The sequence below is a fragment of the Trichechus manatus genome, unplaced genomic scaffold (genome assembly GCF_000243295.1).
Source record: "Trichechus manatus latirostris isolate Lorelei unplaced genomic scaffold, TriManLat1.0 scaffold00098, whole genome shotgun sequence".
In the NCBI taxonomy this organism is placed as follows: Eukaryota; Metazoa; Chordata; class Mammalia; order Sirenia; family Trichechidae; genus Trichechus; species Trichechus manatus.
The window spans coordinates 6,063,929-6,073,716 of NW_004444034.1; the positions used below are offsets into that span (position 1 = coordinate 6,063,929).

Genomic DNA, 9,788 nt, shown 5'->3' on the forward strand with positions numbered 1-9,788 from the left:
CGGGAACCCAGGACGAGCCAGGCGGATGCTAAAACGGTAGGAGGCGCCCCGCGCCTGCCCTGGCCCCCGGCCACTACAAAGGTTTCATTTTTATTGCTTTTCAGCATTTTCTGGTGCAATACTTCAGACTGCTGGGTCACACCAAGAATTTAATTACTTTAGTCTGTAAAAATCCTTCAGTCAGAGAAAATCCTTTCCGGGCACAAAATCCATGGTTGCATTTCTGGTTAACCGAATTTGTGTTACCAATAAGAACATTTAACAAATTGAACCATTCAAAAAATAAATCAGCGTAATCTTTGCGGACTGACAAGAACCCTGGCAGTTCGAACTTCTAAAAAATTACCCAGAGCTCTCAAGTCTGTTACAGGTTCGGGCAGGCGGGAGCGGGGTGGTGGTGTCAGCTCCCTCTAAGGCGCTGTTTTAAGATATTTCCTTTTCCCTATTCTTTCTAGGAGCTCCTGTCTTTGGAGATGGTTTTAGAAATGCACCGTGGTATACACTTTTCTTAACGTCTGTTCTCCTCCAACGTTCTGTAAGTAACCGCCACCCTCCTCAAGGGAATTCATCTCCTGAATCGCCAACGTGGTCGGGAAAACGCTTCATTTCCTCACGGTCTCAAATCTTTCCACAGTGTTTGCTAACACAGTGACTATACACTGTTGCTTTAAAAACCTTACTGTTACAACTCTGAATTCTCTACCTTTTTGTTTACTGGGAAAAATTCGAGGAAGAGACCACGTGGAAGTAGAGTAACCACAAGGTTTTAACAAAGCACTTTGTTAAGAAGTTTGCTTTGCAAGGCTATTGAACATCAATTAAGATTTCCATATGAAAAAGCACGAAGTGTAGAATACTATAGGAAGCACGCTAAGCAAATTTACACTTTGATTTTAGGGATGTTGTCAGTCACCTCCCCCACGGAGGCCCCTCGCCCCCCTAAACAAATTACAGAGCCCCTAGACTACTACTGATTACAAAAAAGCAAAATTTCACTCTAAGACAATTGTACTCCAAAATGAGGTACCAAATATTCAGCAAACTAGTTCTTTCTTTTAATCATCGGAAAGATCCGAACCTTATTTTACCTGTTGCATCATTAGTAGAAACTTTTTTTAAGAGTCAAAATATAAATTCAGTACAATTTAACTTTAAAACTACAGAAACACTTTAAAGTTCCCTATTCCATTTACAGTTATCATAAGTCAAAGCTACTTTTTAACAAATTTAAAAACTTAAGAAAAATCTTACTTGTAGAAAAGGAAACTAATAGGTAAAATATTGTTTAACTTACTGTTTCGCTTAAAAGAAGTGAAGTAGGCACGCCAAGTGATTGAACTCCTCGGAAGATGAAGTAAAATGAAAAAGTAAGTTCAGGCACTCAGACCTGTCTATTTAAAGTTTAAAAGTCTGCTGCTGTTTGGTACTTTCCTCACTTCTTCCCTCTAATGAAAGAAAAGTGCTGATACCTCGTAAAGCTTTTTTCTAACTTGGAGCACAGAGCTTTTAAAAGTTTCAAGCCACTGACTCAACTAGGAGGAGGGGCTTGAAGAAAGGGGAGGGAAAAAGGCTAGGCGGGGAGGAGAGCCGAGAGGACGCTGGTGAACTTGGAAGTGTGGGGAGAAGAGGCAAAGAGTATCTAGTTGAGATAAAGTTGTGGTTTAAATTTGCTGATGAGAAAAAAACAAAATCCCATTAAACAGAGATGTGCCACTACTGGGAGCTACTCCTTACAGATAACAACAAATTTTAGTCATTGTTTCACCGAAATTCTGGGGAAAATGAAAAATTGTATATTTTGTAATGTTACTACCTTTTTGAAAATAAAAGAAAAAATGTTTTAGAGTTAAAAAAAAAAGAAATGTTGGCAGAGTTTAGCCAGTGCAAACTTGCTTCATATTGGCCAACATGTGTTAAGTTAGAGGTGGGTGTGAATGACCAATTGGATGATCTAATTCCTCTCCTCTCAATTTAAGTAGAGACAATTAACAAAGGAAATGGTGGGGATGGGATAGGAACATTTCAAAAATGGACATATATGGTTGAATATCCATCCTCAGTCCACCTTCCAAATCCTTTGACACTTTAGAATTTTTACTTTTTCCTGCAGTTGAGCAGTTTAGCACAAGAGTATATATGTTTGTGTGTGTGTGTGTGTATATATAATCAGTTTTTTTAACTGAAATATTGATTTCTAATCTCTACCAGATCTCCAGGGAGTTGAAAGTGCATAACGTGATCTCACCCTCTACATGGCAACACACTAAATATTTTGTAGTGAAAATGCTGGGCTATTTCTATCAAACATGGGCTAAAGTTGCCTGATAGGTTAAGATGGCATTGAGTGAGTCCAAAAACTATTTGACCCTCCTTAAGACCAACTTTCCCTCTAAAACCCACTAGAGAGTTTTTTACCCAATGACAGTAAAGTTGTGCATATAATCTTTATGTGCTTATCCACCGCTTCCATGGCTCAGCCTCTTCTGGAGTCTGCATAGGGTATATAAGGGCCTGAGTCATGCGGCTTCTTCATTCTTAGAGAAGGCAGCTCCATTGAGGGCTCTTCAGATGCCACAGCAGAAGGCTGTGGTAGGGTAGTTCCCCATAAACAGGCTTCAGTGATGCTCCTGAGACTGGACAGAAAAGTCTCTTGGCATTTATTCTCTGAAACAAAGCAAACTCGCCAGCCTTCGTTTTCTTAACTTTTCTCACTATACCAATACCAGAGAAAAGAAGAATGGCAAGTATTTCCTGGAAGATACCTTTCACTAAGTATACTTTCATTGCAGTGACTAATAAAACATCTTCTGAAATGTTGTAGTTTTAAGACATAATTTTGCACTCTCATTTTCTGGCTGTATAGTTTCCAAAGGTATATATTTCTTTAAGGAAGGAGGGGGAAAAAAAATAGATGTTATGGAAACAGAAATTGTAATCTGACTTTCAAGTGTTCAAGTTCAACAATTTATAAATATTGTTGTTGGATTTGTATTTATATTGTCCTTCAAAAGAGTGTCTTTCTTTTACATCAACTAAAAATTATTTCATTGGATTCAGAACACATTCATGAATATATTGATTTATTCTTTTCATTATAAGAAAATCTCTTTTCCCATTTTTAAAAAAAGAAGTTTATGCCTCATTTAATTTATGTAATTATTTGGTTTGCTTTTGTAAAATTATGTATCAAGTACAATTATTACTGTTATTATCCGTTTTATTAAGAGTTTTCTCAAAGTTCTAATTCAGAGTTAACTGCATGAAGAAAAGTTAAAATTAGCTTTCTATGATAGGATTTTTAAAGCAAAAAATTGTGTTTGTTTTGAATTCTATTTTGTTAGGTCTCTAAAAGGATATTGATATCTAAGTATTCTGCTACTCTTTTTAAACCTGTAACCTATATGACCAACTGGAAATAGAACTAAAGAATTTCTTTACACCAAACTATATTATTCATGGATATCACTTGAAACATTTTCTGAACTAAAGGGATTAGTTACAGTATGAGCCACTAATTTATTCTTTTAACATTTAGAATGTACTATCTTCTACTTCTAAAATGATTTTCCCATGATTATTTATAGACGATGAAGTCTTTCTTTGTGATCTTCTTTTCTTTTAGAATAGTGGCACCAAAATGAGATCCAATGAGTAATAATGCTCAAGGGGAGCTGGGTTACTGTGAATGGCTTCCCTGTTGAAACAGTGAAGACACAGCTTTCTCTCATAGACACCTAGCAGCGTCTCCAAAGGACTAATAGTAACTCCTGTTATACCTCATACTCTAGCAGTGCAGGTGACTTATAGTTTAACCAAGGATGTAAGTTTTAAAAAGTATCCCATTTACCTGACATTAAAAACTTGTTTCCATTAGAAAGATTTGCAAAAATTGTGGCAGAGATTTAAAAAAAATTTTCGTCCCTTATATTCTCAGAAATGTCAACGCCATTTCATTAATATAAACACTGACTTCCAGATTGGCAGACCTTGTCTATGTGCAGAAGAAATGTTAGTTGTTAGTTTCCAACGCATAGCCACCCCATGCACAACAGAATAAAACGCCTGGTCCTACGCCGTCGTCACAACCCATGCTATGTTTGAGCCCATTGTTGCAGCCACTGTGTCAATCCATCTTGTCGAGGGTCTTCCTCTTTTTCACTGACGCTTTACTTCACCAAGCATGATGTCCTTCTCCAGGGAAATAGTTACAGTCTAATTTGTTAACCAGGCAACACTGAACAGTCATTTAAAATTTGACATTCTGCAGGATGTCTTCAGGCACCATCATGGGCTAGGCTTTAGAGTCTGTTTTATCCAAGTTGTTCTGTGCATTGAGAAATGTAAATTATTGGCACAGTGGAGAGTAGACTATTTTTGAGAATTTTAAGAAGCACTTTTTAATATGAAAAGCAACTGCATTTTTGAATTTTTACCTTTGGTTCAAAATACTGATCTCTGGAATTTTAAGAGATGAATAGATTAATTTTTAAGGACTTCCAATGCTTATCTCACACAAGCTCAGGTGGATTACTGTCACTTCAATGAGGTGCATAAACATTAAAAAATATTTGGTAGCTGTAGGTTACAGGTTAGAGGGAGTCCATCCCGTTGAACCTATTGTTGCTGAGTTGATTCTGAGTCATAGAGACCCTGTAGAGGGAGTCATAAGTGGTGAAAATAGTGCCCTCAGCTGCTAATGAAAAGATTGGAACTTAAGAGTCCACCCAGAGGTGCCTAAAAGGAAAGGCCTGGTGATCTACTTCTGAAAAATCAGCCACTGAAAATCCTATGGAGCACAAGTCTACTTTGATACACATGTGGTCAACAGGAGTTGGAAATGACTCCATGGCAACTAGAGAGTAGTTAGGGTAATAATTAGAGGTAGCAATTAGAGAGTAATTAGGATAGCATTGTAGTGCTAAACCCACCCAAACCCATTGCTGTCGAGTGGATTCTGATTCATAGCGACCCTGTAGGACACAGCAGAATTGCCCCATAGGGTTTCCAAGGAGTGGCTGGTGGCTTCGAACTGCTGACCTTTTTGGTTAGCAGCCGAACGCTTAACCACTGCACCACCAGGGCTCCGAAGGATTTCTGCATTTAAAGCAGACTTAAAAAAAAAAAAAAAAGAGGTCAGGTAGTGTAAGGGAAAGGAAAGGATACTTAAAATGGCCACATGTGGGATTATTTGTAAGAAAACTATCACTTGGGAACTTGGTGAGTTGTTAACTTTGAAAAAAGGACGATATTCCTTTAAAACAAGAGTGAATGCAGACCATAAAGAAAAAGATGTTTTGAGGTGGAAAGTATGGACAGTAAAAAATTCCATTTGGTGATAGTATCTATCAGCTGACTCTGAGATAAGGTGAGTTGAACAGATTTGACAAAGTCTACAGTACCTCCTAGGAGAATTCAAAGGCAACTCTAGAAGAATAAAAGGATTACCTAAGACAGGGAGGGTCTAGGATGATTTTGTAATGGAATAAGTTAGCATTATCTTATGGATTTCTTTTCATTAGCATCAGAATAAGTGACCTTCCTATCTATGCACCAAATTTCCATTTTATCTAGTATTGATTGAACAGAAAGAAAGGAGTAAAAGCTAATTTGGAGATCAGTAGCATGCAAGTCTAGAAACACTATTCAAATTGGTAGTCAGCCAGAAAATGTATTATTGACTGTTCGTTTGTCAACCAAATTTCCAGACACAGTAGTGAAGATTTCACATTATAGCACCAATTTGTGCTAGAATCCTTTTTCAACAGATATATTTCTGAGATCTGACAATTTACTTCCTAACTGCAAAGTATTCTCTTATCTGAAACTTACTTCCCATTTATTTAGCATTCTATCATCTTTGACTCTACCTGGGTAAAAGTTAAACTCCTTTCTGTAGCCTACATTTATCTCTAAGTGAATCTTACTGTGAGGCTACACAAAAAAGGATTTGTCAAGGGAGAGAAGAATTTTTTTTTTTTTTTTGCTTTGTTTTGTTTAATGGGAAAGAATGCCAGACAGTGGATAAATTTGTCTTTGGCTCCACCTTCTGTTCAGAGTGAAAAATGAACATCTTGAAAAGTGACTGGTAAATCATTTAATACTTTCATGTTTGTTTAATTTCACCTTTTTCTTATGAAGCTTGGTTAATTTTTATGATCATTTGTGAATGTTTACATTCATTCACTCAGCAAATATTTATTATGTCTCAGGAACTGTGTTAGACACCAGTGAAGATATTTAAATGATGTAGTGAAGAAAAAAACAGTATCAAGGTTGAACTTCATTCAGCTTTAGGGTTTATCGAACTGAATTTTGAAAAAGCAATCATATAACCATAGAAAAAAGAAATTTTTTTTTTTAAAGGAACGATCCCTATTCTCTAGGATTCCACAGGGGGGTGCTATTTTTATACATCTGGAATCTACTTGGAAATTGTTTATTATTATTGTTGTTGTTGAGTCAGCTCCAACTTACAGCTACCCCATGCGCAACAGAATGAGACACTGCGCAGTCCTGTGCCATCCTCACAATGCTTGCTGTGTTTGAGTTCATTGTTGCAGCCACTGTGTCAATCCTTCTTGTTAAGGATCTTCCTCTTTTTTGCTAACCTTCTACTTTACCAAGCATGATGTCCTTCTCCAGGGACTGGTCCCTCCTGCGAACATGTCCAAAGTAGGTGAGACAAAGTCTCACCATCCTCACTTTTATAATAATTATCATCGTAGGGGCAAGTGATGGTTCGGAGCCCTGGTGACGCAGTGGTTGAGAGCATGGCTGCTAACCAAAAGGTTGACAGTTCGAATCCACCAACTGCTCCTTGGAAATCCTATGTAGCAGTTCTACTCTGTCCTATAGAGTCGCCATGAGTTGCAATTGACTCGAGGGCAACGAGTTTGGTTTTTGGTTTTTAGTGATGGTTCAGTGGTAGAATTCTCACCTTCCGTCTGAGAGAGCTGGGTTAATTCCTGGCCAATGTACGTCTGTCACTGGAGGCTTGCGTGTTGCTATGATACTGAACAGGTTTCAGTGGAGCTTCCAGACTAAGTCAGACTGAGAGGAAAGGCCTGGTGATCTAGTTCTGAAAATCAGCCAGTGAAAACCCTATGGACCACAATGGTCCAGTCTGCTACAGATCATGGGGATGACACAGGACCAGACAGCATTTTGTTTCTTTGCATGGGGTTGCCATGAGTCAGGGGCCCACTGTGTGGCAGCTTACAACAGCAACATTATTACTATGTCCATTTTAAAAAATTACCAGAAGCAAAGCTGCAAAACTGAAGGTTTTGGATCTGAAACCCTTGATTTTGTATATATGTCAGTTTTGGTTATGTAAAGAGAAACTGTAACTAGGATAATAAGGCATTTATACTGACTGGCAGTCTAAATAAATTTTGACTGTGCTAAGAATTTAAGTTGGCTGAGACTCATCTAACAAACGAGAAAATATTTTAACATTTTCATTTTAAGGCAGGTAAGCTGAATGGTGTTTAATTAACAAACAATCAGCAAAATAGTTATTTCTTTAGCATGATCACTTGCGGTCATTTTGTGCGTGGCATTGTACTAGATGCAGTGGGAATGTGGACAACATAGAGGGCATTTTATAAATGGAAGTGATTCCTTATGTGCAAAATTTTTACAACCTTAACGAATAACATGAACAAATGTATAGTTAAAATAAGTAATACATGAGCAAAATTATTTACATACTTGTTGAATTGATACCAAAGAGAAAGAAAAGACTTAGCATTGCTTTAAAAAGTCAGCTGAGATAAAAATTCCCAAATGAAATATTTACATGCTTGGTTACAGCACCACTTACTAAAGCTGTTGAAATGCCTTTCTGTTATATGTCTAAGTCTGTGTTGGTGCTCAGAAAGGTGGTGCCTATGGACAGCTTTATATAGTACATGACCTTTATGGACACCACTAAACGAAATATAGTTTTTATTTAGAATAGCATGAAACAATACAATTATCTGCAAGAAATCATGCATCAGAGTAACTGTAAGTTGTATGTTGTCTTAGTCATCTAGTGCTGCTGTAACAGAAATACCACAAGTGGATGGTTTTAACGAAGAGAAGTTTATTTCCTCACAGTCAAAGTAGGCTAAACGTCCAAATTCAGGGCATCAGCTCCAGGGGAAGGCTTTCTCTCTCTGTTGGTCTTCTTCTCATCAGTGTTCCCTCAGACTAGGAGCTTCTCGGCACAGGGACCCCAGTCCAAAGGACACGCTCTGCTCCCGGCACTGCTTTCTTGATGGTATGAGGTCCCCATGTGTCTCTGCTCGCATCTCTCTGTTATATCTCAAAAGAGATTGCATTAAGACACTGATCTTGTCAACCTCATCACAATGATAGAATTTACAACACATGAGGAGATCACATATAATCTCATCATAGTGGTAGAGTTCACAACACATAAGGAAATCACATCAGATAACACAATCATACAATACTAGGAATCATGACCTAGCCAAGTTGCTACACACATTTTTTGGGGGACACAATTCAATCCATGACATATGTATATTAAAAATACTCCACATAGCTCTAAGAATAATAAAATTAAAAACAAAAGAAAACCATTAGATCTTTAAAAGAGCCTCCAGTTTGCTTATTAATTAGTTATTAGCTACTGGAAATGGATGGTACTTTAGTGTCAGGTTATCACTGATGTAAGAACAAGGTCCAATACTGCTGTAGCAGACTTGGTATGTTTGGGAGCCTCAAGTATTTTAAATGCTTTTACTTTACGGTTAATATGTGTTCAATCTTGTTGCTGTTGTTAGTTGCCATCAAGTCTGTTCCAACTCATGGCGACCCCATGTGTGCAGAGCAGAACTACTCCATAGGATTTTCAAGGCTGTAACCTTTTAGAAGCAGGTCTCCAAGCCTGTCTTCTGAGATACCTCTGGGTGGGTTCAAACTGCCAACCTTTTAGATAGTAGTTGAGCTCTTAACCGTTTGGGCCACCCAGGGACCTCTGTTTAGTCTTAATACTTCATAAATTACTAGAATCCTACATCAGGTAAAAGTCAGACTATTCAAATCCAGTGTGCTTTTCTTTATGTCTCACATTTGACGCTCCACACCCCCTAGGACCCCTGCTGGTATTCAGCAGTCTTCTGACAATCCTGTTTTATAAAATTCCCAGTCTCAATAAGCAAACTTTTTATTTTTTATTTTTTTTATTGTAGTTTAAATGAAGTTTACATTTCAAGTTAGTCTCCCATACAAAATTTTATACATACATTGTTATATGATGCTAACTGCTCACCCCATTCTGTGACAGCACACTCCTCCTTTCCGCCCCTGATTCCCCATGACCATTCAACCAGCTCCTAACCCTCTCTGGCTTCCCATCTCACTTCTGAACAGAAGCTGCCCCTTTGGTCTCTTGTATCTACTTGACTAAGAGGCACACTCTTCACGAGTATCACTTTTTGTCCCACAGTCCAGTCCAATCCCTGTCTGAAGAGTTGGCCTCGGAAATTGTTTTAGTTCTGGGCTGATAGAGAGTCCAGGGGCCATGCTTTCTGGGATACCTCCAGTCTCAGTCAGACCATTAAGTCTGGTCTTCTTACTAGAATTTGAGTTCTGCAACCCATTTTTCTACTGCTCCATCAGGAACTCTCTGTTGTGCTCCCTGTCAGGGCGGCCATTGGTGATAGCGGGGCACCATCTAGTTCTGGTCTCAGGCTGATGAAGTCTCTGGTTTATGTGGCCCTTTCTGTCTCTTGGGCTAATACTTTCCTTATGTCTTTGGTGTTCTTCATTCTCCT

General features: G+C 38.2%; 1 protein-coding gene across 1 annotated transcript in view; it reads left to right on the forward strand.

Moving 5' to 3' along the window:
* Positions 1-455: 455 nt before the first annotated feature.
* The window catches only part of TBC1D32 (TBC1 domain family member 32), a 286,304-nt gene continuing 276,971 nt past the window's right edge, over positions 456-9,788 (forward strand). The window contains exon 1 of the mRNA XM_023737184.1: positions 456-535. The gene's annotated coding sequence lies outside the window, so the exon portion shown is untranslated. The remainder of the gene's footprint in view (positions 536-9,788) is intronic.